At 41.2% G+C, this 21,076-nt stretch overlaps 1 protein-coding gene across 4 annotated transcripts in view; it reads right to left on the reverse strand.

Moving 5' to 3' along the window:
- klhl29 (kelch-like family member 29) overlaps positions 1-21,076 on the reverse strand; it is a 280,861-nt gene that overhangs the window by 236,502 nt on the left and 23,283 nt on the right. For 2 of the 4 annotated variants that reach the window (XM_087852069.1, XM_087852068.1), the window contains exon 2: positions 16,924-16,992. The exons of the other annotated variants lie outside the window; for them this stretch is intronic. The gene's annotated coding sequence lies outside the window, so the exon portion shown is untranslated. The remainder of the gene's footprint in view (positions 1-16,923; positions 16,993-21,076) is intronic. 4 annotated transcript variants of the gene reach the window in all.

Genomic DNA, 21,076 nt, shown 5'->3' on the forward strand with positions numbered 1-21,076 from the left:
CTGCCTCTATTCAGCTCCCTAAGATCCTCCAAACCAAACAGTTTGGGTGACAGCTGGACTTCCACTCTTTATGGTGAAGGGAAGCGCAGTTTGGACTGTGCTTGAAATCTGCAACTGTGAGCCAATATACACAAGATTACAGCCCAACAGGGGATGAAGATATTGTAAAAAAACCTTCTTCTGGTCTCATGGAGAGAGATCAGCAGACTATAGGTAGCTTCCAAACCCAAATGTGTGAATCATAAACTTGTACATTTATGCTAAATTGCTAAATGCAACTCGTGAAAGGTCATGAAAATAGGGGTCTTATTGTGGGAGCAAACGGAGGGCGGCGAGGCTGAAATGGGAGCGAGGAACAAATGGTCTTACACTAATGCTTTCTCCAGCTGCTCCACCTTTGGTTTATTGTTCCACTGTGCCTATCAGAGAAGGTGCGGGAGGCCATTTGAACCGAGCCTAGACTTGGGGCCGGGGCAGCACACCTTGGCCTTCACACGCTCCATTAAACAGGGACCAGGGGGGGAAAAGTACAAAGTGTCTGCAGCTCTTGGCTGAGAGCCACTGCTGCTGACACAATTACTAGTTCCTCGTCCCTTGTCTGTGCTAAAATGGCTGCCTGTAGCCATGACTGGAGATGCAAACAATAGAAAAGCTGCAGACTAGCGAGAAAAGCTTTCAAACACCCCGATGTTTTCTCCATTTTATTTGTTGCCGTCAAGTGTATAAACTTGGATTTGCAGACACTATGCCTAGTCCAGTCCTATTTTATATAGATCCAGGTACTAGTCTAAAGCTTGATACAATAACAAATCGGAAACACTCTTTGGTGCTAATAAAACTATTCAAGCTGCTCTTGAATCATACGTCTCAAACTCACTAGCATTTCCCCCCAAAGGCAGAAAACAGCTGGTCTGTGATTCATCCCCAACGCTCACTAATGTTCTCCCTTTCTTCCTCTCAAACACACAGCCTCACAGTGCCCACTTTCTTTAGCCAGTGGACAGTTTGCCAAGCAAAGCTGGAAGCGAAATTCAAGTCTCATCGCAGAAAGTGTTTTGTTATGCAAGCCTACTTGATTGTAAAAATAATTGGAGCATCAAATGATTCGAGCCGTTACACCGGTGGTGTGTTGGCAACAATAACTTGGTTGCAGTTCACTTTCCAGACTTCATTAAGCCGCGTTATAGGAGATAAGTAGGGAAAAAACGAAGAGAGAGGAAATCTTTATCAAGATTACAAATTCACATGTAAACAAATGATGCACCTTACACCCATTAAGGCGCCGACTCCTTTGGTCTGATTTGAGAGTGAGCAACAGCGCAATTAAACCACCTTAGTAGTGAAATGGGCTTCCCTTTATTTTACAGAGGAAGCGCGTATGATGCTGCTGATGTCACATTTATGACATGTCGTTAGAGCCCGATCGATATATCGGCAGGGTGCTAACTATCTGTGGTTAAACTGATATGCAGAGAAGAAAGAGCGAGAGAAACACCCTGTAAATATGTTAGAGTGCTGATGTCGCACTGTTTGTTGACATGGGGACACTCTGCAATTTCCCTGTTGGCAACATGTGTTTGAAATGCAAAAAAAGACCAACCGATCCAATTGGCTGTTGGGTGGAGCTTTCGTCCACACTGAGACGGCGTTTTTGGAAAACTGAGCTTTTTGAAAACGCTCTCCAAAGTGGATACATTTGAAAACGCCGTTTGTGCGTCGCAGCGTGGACAGCGAAAACGGAGGCTTTGGAAAACGATGACACATTTTAGTCGTATGATGCAGTCATGTGACCAATTCAACTAAGATGGCGGACGGCATTGTACAGCAGCTGTTTTGTTTGCTCTCAATTTTGACAGCCCTGTTAAAGGTTAGTATCAGTTTGCACATGCTCCAGATAGCTCCAGATAAACTCGGATAAACTCTGCGCTCTAGTAAATAAAGTAAATAAACGGTAGACGGAAATGAGGCAGGTCGAATCGTCTCACATTTCACGCATGTGCAGTACAGGAACATAGCGTTTTTGAAAACTAATGAAAACAACAGTGTGGACCCGGAGCGTTTTTAGACGAAAACGCCATTTTCAAATTTATCTGGATTAGTGTAGACGTAGACTTAGGCTACGTTCACACTGCAGGTCTTAAAGCTCAATTCCGATTTTTTGATCAAATCCAATTTTTTTGTCTGCGTGTTCACACTACAAATAAAATGCGACAGCAAACGCGCTCTAGTGTGAACGCTCAAAGCGTCCCGCATGCGCAAAAGAAGACTTCACACACAACGCGCTCTGTTTAGACCCAGAGCAAACAGTATTGTTTGACTGATGGCCTTAATATAAAGACTTCGGATTTTACATTTCCCAATTTTTGCTTTAAGTTATTGTGTTATTTACATAATAATGTAAATAACCTAATAATGATCCTTATTGCTGTTTTAGAGGAGCGGTGCTTCAAAGGATAGCTGCAGATTTCTGTCAGAATCTGCAGATTATACAGTACAAACAAAATGTTCACGTTTCTCCAACGTTGTCTTCCCAACAGTTTCACCGGATGGCCAGGAAGCGTTCGCGATGTCTTCTCCGGCGCTGATAATTGGCGTCTGTCTTGTGTCGGTGACGTAAAAGACGGATTTAATGCGACTTGACCGTTCAAACAGCAGTCGCTTTCTGAAACATCGGATATGTATCGGATTCAGCGCCACAAACGAAAGTGACCCAGATCGGATTTGAAAATATCGGATTTGCGCCGTTCACACTGTCACACCATGATCGGTTATGGGTCACATAGGGTCAAAAAAGTTGGATTTGATGCGCTTTCGCCTGCAGTGTGAACGTAGCCTTAGGCTGCTGCCCGCGACTCAGCCCCAGATAAGCGGAAGGACATGATGGATGGATATAATAATAATAATTTTTATTCTTTATTAATTGAAACTGAGATAAATTGTTATTTGTGAGTTTTAGTTCATATCTACTTCAGTTACATATCCCTGATATTTACAGTACTATTATTTCTTATATGAATCACTAGTGGGGGAAAAAATATCTGCCAATATATAAGATTTTAAATTCGCAAAAAATGTGTATTGACCTTGAAACTCGTGTATCCGTCAGCTTTAGATATCATCCTGTCCGTCCTCATCCTTTGTTTTTATTGCTTTTAAATAAATTCGTTTTCATAAATTTTTATCTTTTTAAATACAACCGTCCTCAAGAGCAGCTGTAATTATTCACTTTTAATAAATCACCATCATTAAATCTACTCGGTTCAATCTCGTTGAGCCAAAATATTAGGCAGTTAGCACCCGTGAAACACAAATGATTCAAATGCTTTCATTATAAAAAGCGCCGTATTAAACAAATCGGAAACACAAGCCGAAGTTATCGGCGTTAAGCTTCTCTGTAACTAAGAAGCTTTGTATTCTGACCTAAAGGTGCAAACGGCAGAAAGAACGATAGACAAAGAAAAAGCAGATCCTGCATCACCTGAGGGAAACATAAAAAGGTTCATTCTGGCAAGTCTATTTCCCCTCCCAGAATAGAGCGGGGTGCATAAATGATTATCTACTGCCAGGAAAAAATGTGTCCGATTGGATTAATTCAAACGAGAGGTCATATCAGAACAAGAAACAATGCATTTTTCCTCACTCTCCTACTGTGTGTTTTTATTTTAATTGAGATGGCCCTAATGTGGGGGGGAAAAGAAAAAGGCAGACAGCGGGAGAGATCATGAAGCAGGACAGCCTCAAGTCAGCTCCAACAGAGGGGCCCTGCTGACCTAGATCCAGGCTGAGCGGGGATGATATTAGCAAAGCAATTAAGGGAGATGACAGCCGTCAGGCAGGGTCAGACTGACAGGGATAGCAGTCTGTCTCCCGCCCTCTTGAGCATGTTCTTTCATTTTCTCTCTCCCTCCTGTAATGGCTATTGATTTTTCACAACTAAACAAGAGGCCCTCTCCACCAGAAGTGCCTGATTTGGTAAAAAAAAAAAAGAAAAGAAAGAAGTTTTAAAAGGAAAAGTGAGTGGAAAAAAAGAAGAAAGTGTTGATGGCACAGGTGTAATGTAAGGGGAAGGGACTGAGGCTCACAGGTTGGTGACCCTGTCAGTTCTTTGCTTGGATGTGTAGAAATCACTCGGGGCATGTCTAAAACTTAATTCCCAAGAGATGATAAGAAAGTGGATCTTAAACTTTAAAAAGTTGTTCTGCATTTTTGCCACGGGGATAAAAAAATATTATATAATATCTGGGGTGAAATACAGCAAATTCAACTTTTTGGTGGTGTGGAGCAGATAGAGGAAATCCAACCGTAGAAAAAACAGCAAAGGAAGAACCCGTGCATTCATAAATGTTTGATCTGTTGGTTTATTTCATCACTTCTTTAATCATATTTTTCTATATAATTTTGCTGCACTACAGACTCTGAGCACACATAGTGCATTACTCAAAAATGCTTAGAAATTCAATATTTCAATGACCAAGTAGTCCATACTGCAATACAACATTTTTTATCCTTTCTTGAAGCTAACTAAAATGTCAGTCTACCAGCACTTTGAGAAGAGTTCAGAGTTTATATCGAGCTGTATTTACACATTGGAGAAAACCTAATCCGGGTGGAGCAGCATTCGTCCTCACAGGAAGATTAAATGTGTTAAAATCCATTTAACTGAGCGGACATGATAGATTACTTTAAAAGAAGCCTGGATTGTTGTTCCAGGAACCATGAAATTTGGTAGAAAATGTCTTTGTTTCTGCGTCAGTCTACTGTACAATCAACTCCTCTGCTTAATACATGTGTACGCCATAATTCACGAGTGAATTAGCAAAATAAACAGCAAATAGAACGGGCTCTTCCTGTCTCCTATTCCTCTATCAGCAGGCTTATTAGAGCACTGTTGTGAGACCCATCTCTTGGTTTGACAGACTAACTCCACCATTTCACCATGGTCCAGCGAGGGTACTCCTTAATCGGCTCTGTAGACCCTCGATGAACTGGTGGAGCGCTCTGTACAGAAGCTGGTTGAGAACTGGTTAATGTGGTGGCTCACTGAGGCAGCAAACGTCAAATGGTCGAGTCTTTCCAAGTGATGATAAACTCATCGTAGAGACATTTAACCTTTGCTCGATAATTTATTGCCTCAAATTATATTTATTGGTATGTTTTATTCAAGTAAATGAAAAAAAACATTCAAGTAAACATGAATTCACCTGCTGAGATTCAGCTTTTAATTATTTGGTCCCACCTCTCCCCATTCCATTTAAAATGTCAAAATAAGTTGAAAGCAAACCAGTTTACACCAGTAACCAGACATCTGGTTTGGTGTAGAGACCCAGAGACTGAGAGAAAGAGAGAGAAGGGGTATACACAGAGGATGAGAACTTAACTGCTCTTTCAAATTATAATTAAACCATCTCCCTTAAGAGTCTTTTTTCTGACTTTGGATGTGCTGAATCTCAGAATGATGGAGTCGTGCCCTCTGTCTCAAATCTGCCTGCACATTCTTGCTATTTTGAGTGCATTCACACTGACAAGTACAGCTACGTGTACAGAGCGCTGCAAGAACCAAGATTAATTCTCACAGTTAGCGGTTGCCATCTTATCTACACCACGGAAGGGACCCCCAACCAATTCTCCTCCAGTGGGAGGTGGAGGATATATTAGGAGTGCTGACTGTGATGCGAGCTAGCTAGTATCAGCTGTTGATTCAATCTAGCTGGACTTTTAGTCACTGAAGATAAATGTGTTGCTAAGTTTGATGTTTATGTGTGTTAAATAGTCATCGCTGGAGCTTCCCACATTCAGTTTGGGGACTACAGTACCAATTCAAACCAATTCAAATCAGTTACATTTTATTTATATATCTCCAAATCGCAACAACAGTCGCCTCAAGGCTCTTTAGATTGTAAGATCTACAATAACAGATGAGAAACGCCAACAATCAGATGACCTATGAGCAAGCAATTGGTGACAGTGGGAAGGAAAAACCTCCAGCAGAACCAGGCTGAGCGAGGGGACGCCATCGGCTGTGACCGGTAGATGGCGGCAGGATAAACGAAGTAAATACTGCACCACATGGAAGTTTACCCAACTTAAAGTACAGCACTGCTAAAAACTGAGGAAAAGTAAGGCCTTCAGCATTTATGAGTCTGCTGATGAAGCACAGGTGTAAGGAACCTAATTACCAAGTGAAATGTTTCGATAAAATAGAGAACGACATATGTGCAGCGACAGTCGCAGAGAAAACAAGATTACGGAAAATCTCATAAAAAACATATTACAGTGCAGCGCCATTAAAATGCCCACAAACCATACATCCTAATTAGTTTACAGCAATTACAGGGGGGGACAGTGCCACTTACATCACTCGCCCATTCAGCTGTCACAGAGCAGCGTACGAGCCGCTAACTCCCAGCATGCTTTGCTCCAGGCGTGCCACTCAGTGGTGCTGTGTTCGACATATCTGCTTTAATCTGATCTCGGTGGGTGGCTGTAAGACTGACAAAAGCAGCAGAGGTTGGCACACAGAGAAGCAAACTCAACACAAAAACAGCCGAGTGATAGTCGAGCGACGTTACGAGACGTAACGACTGAGGAAAAGGAGCCGGGAGAGGCTCGGATTAACGCGCGCCGGATGGATTTAAAAACGTGTTTAACAGTCGCGATGCAAATTTGTTACAAAACTTTGTAGGTGGCATCTTTGAAGTAACACCTGCGCGACAGCCGGACGGAGAGCCGCGGTGCTTTAATAGACTTTTCACTGACGTTAATTGTTTTTCTTTCATCGGCTCGTCTAGCCGCGGAAGGTCAGCGCGTATAGACGAGCTTCTTTTTCAACTGCTCTCAAAAGCCAACGCAACCTGCTCATCCGGCACCTCAAGTACACTTAAAACAAAAAAAAAAAAAAAAAACAGAGCCAGGTACTCGCTGCATACTGAACTTTTCTCCCCAGCTCAGATTCTCTATGCTATAGTGCCAAGTACTACTATCGACACAAATTTCTGCTTCTATCTCAAAATCAATTTTTACAAGCAGCACTTTCATTTTTTGGGGGGTTTACAGCTTGGAAGGAAAGACGGTTTCGATGTGTGGGTTTTGAGGCTCGATGTGAATTTTGATTATTTTAGTAAGCAGCGGGAGTTTAAACTGAAAGGTGATTTGTTTTGCCTCAGCAGTATGCAGCGGTTTCTGAAAGAAGATTCGAGGGCAGCGGAGTTAAGGAAAAACACATATGGTGCAGGAATGCTCGCTCGCAAGTATGAGCCCCTATAGTGTTGCTTTGACATCTGCGCTACACATGTGTGCCATCCATAAAACTGCACTAGGATCACTTTAATCGTTTTACATGCACACTAAAATGCACAACTTGTGGATCATCGTAGCGCTTCCTGGATTGTGTCATTAAAGCCGGGGCAAAACGGTGCAAAACAAATCTCCATCTACAAGAGCCCGGATAAACGCATAACTGCAAATGACCTGTAGCATGTCGGTAATGGCTCACTACTCCGAATCTGTATTCGCCCCGTCATCTCTGCTGAAAGACAATAACCTTTCGCATAAATGACAGCGCACTCCTGAATCCCAGTTTAAGTGGAAAATGCAGTTAAATGCTTTTCTCTGTCTCGTGCATGCCAACCCTGACATCTTTGTCACGCCTGAGAACGGCGGCGGACATCTGACATAAGCGATAGGTGACATAATGAGTTGCACTCTCTGGATGGCTATAAAGGCTCGTGTCAACATTTATGCAAATAAAAATTTGGCAGCAAGTACATTATAACGCAGTGCCACTGACCGCTGATGATAAGGAGGTACATCTGAATTCTTTGATAAGAGTCCCTGTTGGGAAATTAATTTCGGCAGAGGACATTCGGTCCGTACAGAGCTGCGATGTAATTAAGGTTAAAAAGGAGGCTTCATACCAGGCATGGAAATTGCTTCCTTTTAAACGTATCTGTGAATCTGACAGGGGCTGGAACGGGGTGGACACAGGATATTCACAACATCGGCGTGCCGTTTTACTTTTCTATTTCATTTTCTTTAAATGATGCAGGACAGGAAGCGGTGACGCCGTCTAACAGCTCGACCCAGAAAGCAAAAGAAGAAGAAATCCTATATACATTTTTTTTTTTTTGCCTGCAAAACAGCTTGAGTCGGCTGAAAAATGGAAAAACGTTCAATCAAGTTTAGCAGACAACAAGGAGGAAGGAACAGCAATAAGTCATGGTTTTTATCTCCATCTCTGATATTGCATAATGCATTGTGTAGGCTCCAGTTTATATGCGCATACTCTCAGTATCATTGAATACAATAGATTGACCAGATGCAAACATATATGAGGAAAAAATACAAAGATAACAACCTTTTTTATAGCCGCTTCTGTGCTACGTGGAGGAAAGAGCAATGTAATAAAATACAATATGATGTTCTGCAAATATGAAATTACCTATGATTCTGCTCCAGAAGCACACACTGTTTTATATCTGAGCTCGAGCTGAGCGCTGCTCAAGACATTAAGTGAAACAATACATCTCATCTGCAGCGATAACCATCTCACAATAGCATGCCAACTAATGACGCACGCTAAGCTTTGATTTACGGGTCGTGACTTAACGCTATAGCAGGAGCACAGATGCCAAGCATAAAAATCAATACGACATTACTTGCATGGAGGCCGGGCAATAGGGGACGTTGAGGTGTAGATATTCTTAAATAAGACAGCTGACATGACAGACATACTGTGTGCTCTGAAATGGCAAAGCCCGCTGCTTGATATCATCAGGCTGCAAGACGTCTTCACCGAAAGGGGGACACGAATGTTTGGCATGGACGGCTGAGGCGAAGCACGGCTGACAGGACTCTGTGCATGAGTAGATGGATGGACGGACAGCTGGCGATGCTGAACATTTTTCAGCTTTCTCTTTGCATCGTATCGCAGCGTTATACTCGCCTTCCTCGCCCGAGTTGGCAATTTAAAAATGGGAACTGAAGGGGTCTTTCAATAAACTGCCCGGTAAAGCCTATTTATCGATGCTTCTCCAATGCAATGATTTTTTTTCTTGGCGGGGACGCTTTTGCAAATCCCGATATTTCTGCAGCTCATGGGTCTAATCAATGAATTGCAGCCGGCAGATAGCATCAGACTTATTGTTTTTGTCCCAGCATGCTCATCCTTGGTTCAGTGATGCACACGCTACAGACACTGATTTATTTTTTAATTTCAGTGATTTTTTGTGTCTTTTTTGTTTTCTGGTTAAACACAAATTTAAACAAATGACGTTTTATAAACCTGAGCACTTTTTAAGGTGGAAGGCCAAGTGACATTTTGAAGCTGTAATGAATACAATACGTTTTTTTTCCAGCCTATTCAATTTACAATGTGCTATTTGAAATGCTGCACATAAGAGCTTATAAAACCGGTCATTTAAACATCACTATGAGCACATGACGGCGAGCCAAAGCAAGGCTGCCTCGCACCTTTTAAGCTGCAAAGCGGAGAAATTTTATCTGCTGAGCCAAACGTGAGCCGACAGTTTTTAATGACTTTTAAATATTATTGCCTTCATTGTAGTCATCTGCTCCTGATTGAGGACATTAGAGGTAAAGTGGTAGGGTCGTTTTTTTTCACCCCCATTCTCCCTTATGATGTGATCATACCGTGCAGTCCCTCAGGGCGCTTTAAGGAAAAGCGACAACACCGATACCATGAAAATGCCAGCATGCCCCATTCACAGATATTAGCCTCAATGGCCTGGATAAGATGCCATGCTAAAGCCCCCGCTGCGTGTATGTGTGTGCGTTTCTGTGTGTCAGCCTCTTCCGATTCTATGCTCCTTTAAACCACGGGCCGACCCCCTGTTGCGCCGTACGTCTTAATCACTCCAGGGGCGTGCAGGAGACAATGCCTCACTGTTTATGTGACAAGAATATAACCGGGTACGTACGACAGCGCGGGTCGCAGTCAGTGTTTATGAATGTGCGTTTATGTTCCGACTCCGTTATGGTCTGGTGACGGCATGTGAATGGGGCCGTGCTCCCACCCCTTTCTATCATTAAAGATGTGTGTGTGTGTGTGCTGTGAAGGCCAGAGGTTGTCTTATGAATGGCACCAGGCCCTGACCTTGCCTAACCCCCCCCCCCTTCCTACACACCTGATTATTCTCAACCAAGACAATATCAGACATGCGCCTCATGGTGCCCAGGTCAGAGGTCATGTCATTAGTGCCATTATTTTCTGCTTAGAACATTACTTTCCCCAGGACTACCCCCCCTCCACTACACTCCCAACACTTCCTGTCTCTGCAGCTTAATACTTCAGCGCGCTGTGTCCCAATGAATGCCTTTCTAAAGGTTTTTTCTTTTCCCCTTCGTCAGCAGGTGAAGACGCTCTGTTTTAATACTAGTGGCAGACGTAGGGTTTTTAAAAACACTACATGAGGCAACTTCTGCTGTACTCCGCTGAGTTTAAGTAAGTGGTTGTGGGAGATGAGGTTATGGCAAACCACGAGGCACCTTTCTGCATTTAATGTCTTTATCCCGTCACAGTGGGACAGTCCATTAGGTGAAGGAACATATGTGGCACAAAGTGGAATATTACAGACTTTAGTTAAAGGATAAAAAGGAATATACTCCAAGCAGCCACAACATTAAAACAACATAAGCTGAACAATCTAAATGCTATTTTCAACTGGGATTTTGGCTTCAGCGACAAATAAGCTGCTGCTGCTGAATGCGATTTTGAAAACTCTTCTTTAACCCTTTAAGACCTACCATAGAATCAAGTCCGCCAGAGCTTATATTATATTTTTACATGCTGTGGAGCCATTTTTGGGAGCATTTCAAGTTGCTATACATCAATACAACCATTATAGCCCAAATTTTAATAATATGCATGCATTAAGTGCATAGTAATTACATAAATTGCAAAAAAAGTGCAATAAACTACAAAAAATTGAAAATCGTTTTTTGTTTTTTAACATATATTTCTAGTTAGAGAAATTTAAGAGGCTTATCCCTCAAAACTGTAAATACAAAAAAGTTGCACAAAATAGTTTCCCACCACAAGAAATTTATTTTGAGTGTCTTCATAGTTTTATTTTTGAGATACACCAATTTTTATATACTGCAGGAAAAACGAAAATAAATATTATAATGCAAATTTGCAAAAAAGCAGCATATGCATCAAAATAAACTATTTCCAGCAGTGCAATATGAATCCTAAGCATCCCAGAAACGACACAGAAAGTCATAAAGTCAGAGATAACTTAAAAACACCAGTATAGGCTCATGAGACCCTGATGATAAAAGACTACATTTCCGCAAAAATGACGTCACTTCCGGTTTCGGGCAGGTAATGGCGGACATGCAATAGTTCACGCTGATGTCTATTCCAACGTAGGAAGTGTTACAAACAGCTGATCGGATCGGCAAAGCGTGTTTCTGGAATATTATGTTTTTGTTCCTGCAAGCGCTTTTTATGCAGTTTTTGCAAAGCTTTATGTGGAAGGAAACTGTGACCGAGGACAAGCTGATGGCATAAGATATAAGTACAACTCCTCTGGTTTCATATGCAAAAAAAATTATTGTGCTAGCTCACGTGGTTGCAGTGCTACAGGGATTTAAAAGTAGTTGCGCAAAACGGAGCGTGCCCGCTCGGACCGGTTTTAAAAGGTTAACCGGTTTCATTTTATTCCTGAGTTTTGTTATTACTTCCTATCCCACCACTCTGACGCACCCTGTTGTGTTAAAGCACTGTGTGGTTTGATAAAGTTAATTATGGTATGACTGTAGGCTGCTTTATTGATCAGCTCTGTCATCATCTCTGAAATTTTCCAAGACACCTAAGTAAGAAGTATCATTCTCTAAGGCTGTGGGCAAGTCACACAGAGACCTCTGGCGTGACATGGCGTTTTAGCATGTACACATTCTGACATCCACCCAATCTCGATGCCTGTTGCTGTAATGCTAACAATTTCTCCTTCCTTGAATCACTTTGGGTCCACATTTTTAGATAAAGTTACTTATGCAGCCATTTTTACTTTTTTACTAATTAATGCTAATATCTTAATGTATAGTGTAAAATCTATACTATTAAATGAAATATTAGCATCGCTGAAGGCTGGACTCTAACTACATTGCTGGTTTGAACTGAACTGGGCATAACGACATTGAGCCCACATGGTAACATAGAAAAAGAAGTATTTTCAAGTAAGAATATGAATATCTTTGGGAAGGTTGTTTGTTATTTATTTATTCTTGACCCCGGGACCTTCAGAAAATAATGTAAAAATAATGTAACCCCAAGGTCTGGATACTGGCTACAGCATCTCAGTGCCTTCAGTGAATGGAGCCAATGGAAAGATTTATTTTTTAAATCTCATTTTCATGGTAAATATATTTTTTCTGTTACATTTATTAAAAGGAAAAATTATGTTGTCTTTGCTGCTTGAAACATACCAGCGTTTAACTGAGAGAGAGAGCCTAAAACGAGTGCAAAACATACATTTTCTTTAGATTCATTAATAACGACGAGACATTTCCTGCTCAGTCTAAAGTCAAGGTAAGACCTTTTCGAGAGCAGAAAACTGGAACTTCATGTTCAGCTTAATCAAGGTGACCACTGGGATTTATTAGTATTCACTGACAAGAAGGAGTCAATGCACAGGCCTCACAGCAATTTACTGCACTCCTCAACGGGAGAGATGTAACTTTCTTTCTCATTAGCCGCTGCAAACACTCTTCCACTCTTTTATTTACCTCCACCCCTCAACCTTCCTCCACAATAACGCAGAGGATGGGCTGCCAGATGATAGCACCTTTGTCTGAGCGGCTCTGCGTGGCTACCGGAGGGACCCGTTTTCCTCCTCGCAGAAGCTTGTCATCTATCATTACTTGAGGCGGCCTTGAGAATGATTCTGGCAGACAGCTCAAGCTTACCGTCTGGGGGCCCAACATAAACACCACACTGCTGGGCAAACAAGGGTGATGATGACCATTATTTCCCAAGATATGTGGTTTAAAAAACAAACAAACAAACAAAACTTTATTGAGTTTTGTTGGCAGGCAGTGCGACATTTCTGATCATTAGAATTCTGTATTTTTGTTGCTGTGTGGATTTAGGGCACATCCACACCGAGAATGTCTGGAGCAGATAAAACACTTTAGATCTCTAACTCTTTTTGGTTGAAATTTGAACAGCAGCATTCAGACTTGGCTGTGAAACAAATAACCACACCATAGCCCCATGAAAATGCAACTCAGCGTGCTACTCTGAGCTGAATGTGGTGCAGTTTGTTTGGCGTAAGAACAGTTGTACCAACTAATGGAAAAATCCCCAAACCACTCTGAGCTTTATGGGCACATGGAGACAGATGGTAACACCTTATAGCCAGCGGGTAACCACTAGCTGTAAGATAGTCCCATAGACACTTTCAATTAGTGGGTAGATGGGTTAAATGGAGGGTATCAAATAGTGGCCTTCAAAGGTTTAAAGACCATTCGTGTAATATCACTGAAAGCGAAAGATTACTGTTGGATTACTGATTAGTAATCCAACAATTAGTTTGGACTGGAGTATAAATACAACATAATAAGGCAAAGGTGACTATGGCTGTTCTAGACGGCCAACACTATCACAATGGCCTGGTGTTTAATTCAAATAAAAGAATTTACTATATAAATACATAGAGGGTCGACATATAATGAAAATAACTCAATCTTTGACCAGTTGTGCGATATGACCAAAATCTCATATCCCGATATAAGACATTATCATCCCGATAACGATATAAATCACAAAAAGTAACATTTTCTGTAAATTCTGTGAATCTCGGGCAGCTCGACTTACGTGAAGTGTTTCCAGCTGCGCGTCATGGACCTGGAGTCGAATGTTTTAACCAAAGCATGAAACGATATATTTTTAGACATAAGTTGTAACGGCCGCTGTTTTCTTTGTGAGTATTTATTACACGGCGTGCTGCGGGGAAAAGCCTGTTCTAACGTTTGAGTCTAAGGTTTATTTTTTAGCACCTGGCGGCTCTTTTTTACTTCTCATCCGTAAATAATCTGCTCTTTCACGTGATTCAGTTTATTTTGAGAAGTCTCAACAGGATCTTGAGCTTTATTGTGAAAGGTTTATGTGGAACATAAACAAGCGGACATGCGATGGTTTTACCGTCGTTGTTGCTAATGACAACGCATATAAACAGGCGCTTGTCTGTCAGTAGTGTGGTTATATTACATATAAGAGAAAGAGAGAACTTTAAGAAAGTAATATAGCCACTACAGTGACCATCAAAACGATGAAAGAATATTGCCATAAACAGTTTATTTTGCGACACCACAAAACAAACGATAGCGTAAAATGAAACGATAGACTTTTTATATCATCATCCGATATATATCGTTATATCAAACAGCCCTAGTTGGGGGTGTTTTGTTGGCATGGTTGGGTGCATTTGTCCATTTAGAAAGGATACAAAGGCTTTCTGAGTGAACACCATTTCTGTCCTGAGTGGAATGATCTCTTATGGCATCAAGGGTTTGGCGACTGAGTTTTTTTTATAGTGAAAAAATTCTAGAAATTTTGAAATTAAATAAATTTCTCCTTTAGCCTTTTAAAAAAGCAACTTTATTGTAGTCGTTTAAAGGAACTCCTAAGGTATTCGTTTATTTTTTTTAAGTATTAGAAGGTATTAAGAGTTTCTTAAAAAGAGGAAAGAAAATGCAGAAAGGTCAAAAGTAATGAGCTGCTTAGCCATGAAGCTCCCAGCATGCAGTTTTTGTGCTGATGCTAATGCTAGAGGAGGTTTTAAGCCCCGTGGTTACTGAGTCAGGAGAACACTGGTGACTTTCACCAAGTAAACATCTCAGCACTCAGTGACCTCACTAAGTAACTTTACATGATCTTTGCAATAATAACTAGCTGATCATGGAATATTTAGGAGACAAACTGACTTGGCAACAGTGGCCTCGTATTTACTGCGCTCTGTAGAACGACTGAGTCTTTTCAAATGTTTGGAAGGGCTGACAGCATGGCCACCTGGGACTGGGACCAGAAACACCAAGGCAAATTTAGATGAAAAGGGGCGGCCCAATTCTTTTATCCATGGAGTGTATACTTGAAATGACTGAAACGAGTCAATAAAATCCTACAGTGCAAAAAAACAACTTTATAAATGCTAACAGTGCAGCAGTGATGATCTCTGGATCTGGATCTCTTGCCACCTTCTAGCAGCACAATGATCACACAAACAAATAACAAGCCTTTCACACTCTCAAACCGTGACGCGGTTCATTTCATCACAAGGACTGAGGACAGCTGAGACTTTTCTCGCCTATTAATATCAAGTAAATTGAGAAGTGCGAGTGTAAATTGGCGTTATAGGTTGCCAATTTCGTCGGCTACTGTAAAATATGACTTAAATTTATTCAAGTGAAGTTTTCATTACATGAAGCAGTATTCATAATGAATCCATACACTGACAGAAGCTAATTTCTAAAGGATTAAGCATATCAATCTCACTGTCACCGAGTCCCTTCTTTGCTCAGATTTCTCTGACAAAGCTAGAATTCCTTGCCAGAATTTTTTAGGCCGCGTTAGCAGCTCCAAGAATGCCTGATAATATCTCAGCCCACTCAAATCTCAACACTTGAACACTTTAAGAAAACCTTTCCCGAACAGCACTTGTATTTTCAATCTTCTGCATTACACTGACCAAAATGTAAACACTCAACTCCACACTTGGCCCACTGTGAGCTGTGGCAGAGCATTTCTGTTACTTAATAACTAAGCAAAGAAATTCCTGGTGCACAAAAGCCAACTGTTATGCTCAACTGGTAATTACCAACTCGTACACTACTTGAACCAAAAAGTGGTAAACACCGGTGGTTACAAATTCCAGCTGTGTTATTAGACTTCAACACATGATGGACTGCAGGCAACGGCCTATAGCACCGAACTAAATTTAACCTCAGATTACAACACACAAGTTGCAACTGTGATCAAAGGGGAGGCGTTTAAAATGCATGAAGGACTACAGATGATTTGCCAAATCTAAAAGCAGGATAACTATCACATACCACTTTGGGCCACCTTCCACAAACCCAACACCATAGAGTGATTTTACACCTGGAGCACCCCAGTGAGATGTGAACTCAGCAAAGAGCACACGTAATGAGCACCGTTCATTAGTGACGCACTGACCCAAGACAGGACGTACACATAATCACACACACACATGAAACCCCGCCTCGATGCCTGCGGCGCCCATGCCTGGTCACCTCGCTCCGGGATCAAAGGCAGTATGTCGTTGTAATCAGTCCTCACAGTGGGCAACCCCATTAATTCAATTCTATTTCATCAGCGGTGAGCAGACCACCGGAGGGGTCTGCACATTCCTGGGGTCCCGCGGTCCAGGAGTAATCCTATCTCTTAATGACCCGAGATCAGACTCTAGCCCAAGTAATTGCTTCGAGACCAACTTTGTTTTGCTTGCCGACATAACTGCGAGATCATCGCGGGAAAGAAACAAAGACAGACACAACTCATTTTATGGACACGGCAGGGAAGTCAAGCAGAATTAATGACACCATATATCAAATAATTCCAGACAATCAACCCCCCGCCAAACCAGGCCAACACTACACGTTATGCACAGTAAGCTGTAGCAAACAATCAAGGTTTTGTCAGGTCGCATTAGAGCATAATCAGATTAGATTTTTAGAGCCTTTCTCCTCTACAGCAATATCGTTAGTAAAATTTGTGAAATTAAAATGGCTCCAAAGAGTTTCCATGGAAATAAAAAAAGACAAGGCAGAATATGACCGACTCATGCTTTATTGTGCTTTTGTATTATGCCGTGTGGCTTGTCGGTGGCATAATAAGATGTTTATTGGGACTTAAGATAATGAGCTTTTCATATCTTACCGTACCTTTGGTCTCTTGTGGATGGGGATGCTCATCACAGACAAATTAGATCTTTTGAGTATTGCTGTCTACACCTGCAGAAACAATAACAGTTGGTAAATGGGAAGGCTTTGAGAAAAAAAAAGAACTGCTATAAATGCGGTCCTAACACTCTGGTGTTCTCAAATATTAATAAGAAACAGGTTTCCATTCCCTCAAAGAGTATGAAAGTGAGGACAGATCTACACACAGACATACTATTAATGGCTCTACAACAGTCCCAAGAGAATATCGGAGGTCAACAATAGACAAGTGGCAGTGGGAGACAGTCAAACTAAACATATATGGCTGGAAAGCTCTTTGGGATTAGTAGCAAACAAATGTCTGAGTGAAAATGTGAGGAAAAAAAACCCTCCAATAATACACAAAAGTGAAAGCTCTGCTCTTTTTGAGATGACGACAAAGGAGTTTTTGCATGGGACGTGACACTTCAAAGGGCCTCATTGTCGCACGTAACAACAGAGCTGGTGTTGGTAAAAACAGCGATCATCTGACTCCTCGACGGTGGCAGCCTTTGGAAGTCACCACGTCTCCTTCTTTGTTTGTGTCTGTCTGTTTATGAAAGAGTACGTGCTTCTGTTTGGAATCTATGCACAATGACATTTTTTTGCTGAAAACAAGTGAGGGAGGGGGGGAAACTTGGTAGACATCTTTTTATCGTTTTGATCACTGCAAATAAAAGAAATAAAGATCAATTTGGCAAACAAAGAGGCTAAGGCTTTAAACAAAACAATCTATGGTGTCGGGATTTTGTTGTCTTTTTGAAAAATTTTCATGACCCTTTTGCACTGCAGCGTACAATTAAAAAATAAAAAGAGTATAATCACATTTTTGTGGATTCTCTAATATCTAATATCTGAAGAGCACGGGGCTTCAACAAGCTGATATCCACCGCAGGTCACGCAGGAGCCGTTTCCACAAAATGTTAGGTGAATTAGCTGATGCCCCTGCAGCACACAATAGGAGATGACGCAATCCCACTACCACATTTACTCAGTTACGGATTGGATAAGGGTCTTGCCTTAGTACAGGTAGAGCAGAGGAAGACTGTTTCCTAACTGCGTACTGGACATCACACAGGCTTTGTACAGACTAGAAAACTGGCAGATTAAAGGATGTCGGATCTGACTGCGCCAGATATTGCAAAAGCACTATTGTCATGTAATATATATAGTATATACGTATATATACATTTCTCAGAGCAGCCTACACAAACCACTATGCAATACAGCCACACTGAACTTTAAGAGCTGCCAAAAAAAACTCTTGTTCTACTTTCACAAAGAGTATTGCCTTTTCTTTTTACCGACACACCAAACATGCACCGACATCGTAGATGAAGCAGTGTGAGAAAGAACAAAAAGTTAAATTAGGCTCCCTTCATCGGAACAAAAAAACACTTCTGTTTACACATTTCTGCAAGTCCGCATCATTTAAAACTCCAATACAAAAGAAAACGGGCTGTATTTAAGCAAAACACTGTTGGTGCCCTTTTATCGCTGTGATTGTTAGACAACCGATAATCACAGCATTTGTGTGCACATTTTTGATGTGAAGCTACATCTCTCTTTTGCTTTACTGTCCCTCTGTGAGCTATGCCAAAAACGTTTTCTTCTCCTTCAAAATAACACACCGATATAGATATATTAGTTCCCAGGATGGGCAAAGCAGACGGGGAAACGTTTTCAAAAAGGGAAATGTTATTGAATGCTCATTTATCCTGTTTCACTGATACTTCCTCCGAGTCACGCGCATCACGTCAGACTTAGTCTGCAGGGCTGGATCTCGAGTGCATTTTGTCTTTTTTAAGATGAAACACAATAAATGAAAGCTTATTTCTTTATTCTTGGGGTGAAGGGAAGGAAAAAAAGTCTGATTGCATTTGTGATGTTGTGCAGGAATGGAAAGGGCTACCTTGCCAAATCTTTCTCGAGAGGATGATAAAACTCGCTGGGTTTTAAACATTTTTTTCCACCGTCAATTTATGGGGCTAAAATACATCTGCTGTTGCAGAGTCTAAAAAAAAAAAAAAAAAAAAGTTGTGACATATGGCTGTTTATGTAACAGTGCCAAAATAATCCAGAGTGAAATCTCATTAAAAGTTAGAACACAACCGAGTGTGCATATATGAGAAGTATATTTTAAGAAAGTCATAATGAACACGATGTGTTCTGGTGCCACCACCCATTTTCTTTATGGAACGTAAGATTAGAATTTTACCTACATAAACAGTCAATAACTTCCAGGCAATATTATATATATTGAGTTTGATGTGACAAAAATTACCAATACTTATTATCCGAACCAAGCGCATTGGCACTGGTGTGTAAACGAAAACCTTGAATTTCTTTCTCGTATTTTTTTTTTTAAAAAACAAAATGAGTTGAACCCCCGTAGGAGAAATGTTTACTTTGGCATGAAATTAGAGATGTTTTCCATTAACTCCACACAAAGGAACATCATTAACCATCTCATTGACTTCTCCCTATAGATTTATATTTGCTCTCTTCCTCTAATTGTCTACGCATTTGTGATGAAATTCAAATACTTTCAGTCCAAAGGCCACTCCCGAATGACATTTAACATACTTAATAACCTTAAAAATGAAAAATATCACTGAGATAAAAAGGTGAAGCGGTACAACTCTCAGTCGCTCGCTGCCTTCCTCAAATGATGTACAGAAAAAGTTCTACCGTGTCCGTTATTGTAAACTTGTCAGAATGAACCCCAGTTATAAATCATCTACGTAATTATCAATTGATTGAAGCAGCTAACTGTGAAAACCACATGGAAGTATAATACATCAATTTTAATGACATTTCTTAATCAGAACGCTGAGCAATCAGCAGAGACCAATTAAGGCCTGAGAGATAGAGACCCGCCATTAATAATCACACTTGGCTGCCATCGCATTGGCTCCATTCTCAAAAGGGTGTTTGAGCAGTTTTGAAGTGGACTATTCATTTCAGGGTAAAGGTATTGCCGCAAGACTTGAGAGCTGCAGCAGGAACAGGAAAGCAAAGTAAAAAGAGTACGGCGAAAAACTGCAAATGCCGAGCAGCTTCGTGTTATGGCCACGCCATCAAATGACTGGTGTGACTACAGTTAAAAAAATTCTCTCATAAAAATCAAAGGGCTTCTTTTCCAAGTGGCAATGAATTCTTGTCCACAGAGGAGGGAATGAATAGGCCTATCTTGCAAACGCTGAGAAAAAGAAAATGTCTACCCTTCAAAGCTATAAAACCACACCGGGGCCCACGGGCACAGAGCAACGACAGATATCTTTACAATGCCACCTTCAGCTGCAGCCTTATTAACGTTATGGTCAGTTTTATTGCGGACAAAGTCTGTTCATCTTTGAATGCAAAAACAGCCAAGCTGCAACGCATAAAACGTACCAGGGGCACAGAGACCAAGCAGCAACATTGCCCTTTATGTCTTTCCAAGCAGGAGTTTTCTTCTCTCGGATTTTCACTTTGCATTTGCTTGGCTGCTGATATGAGTGGCAATTGCCTGACTTTTAAGTCTACTCCAATGAACTGTGTTCTTGTAAAGAGAGGTTAAACAGCCGGGGTTGCATCTGAGCGAAGGCAGTTGTATAACCAAAGTCACTGTCATTGGCGTTTCCTTTTTAAGCATTATGCACTAAAATCCTTCTCACGCACAAAGTCTTTAATGATCAGAGCCTATCATATCATAAAGATGTCACCACTACCATATTATCCTAATAACAAACTTCCCTCTCAGACTGCAGGCTTAGTCTAAAGCAGTGGTTCTTAACCTGGGTTCGATCGAACGGGTTCGGTGAATCGGTCTCAGGGATTCGGCAGAGCCTCCACCGTGACATGCACGGCTCATTTTGTGCACCAAAAAAAAAACATATCTATGGCTTGAATTTGAAAAAAAATCACATTTTATTTTTCACTAAAGAGGGGTTCAGTGAATGCGCATATGAAACTGGTGGGGTTCGGTACCTCCAACAAGGTTAAGAACCACTGGTCTAAAGCATTTAAAAGGAAATTGGGAGGCAGGCCCTTCAGCTATCAGGCCCCTGTCCTGTGGAACAAGCTCCCAGTTTGGTTTTGAGAGACAGACACCCTGTCCAGTTTTAACTCAAAA

Source organism: Neolamprologus brichardi, chromosome 15, assembly GCF_056152115.1.
Source record: "Neolamprologus brichardi isolate AB-2024 chromosome 15, ASM5615211v1, whole genome shotgun sequence".
NCBI classification, from domain to species: Eukaryota; Metazoa; Chordata; class Actinopteri; order Cichliformes; family Cichlidae; genus Neolamprologus; species Neolamprologus brichardi.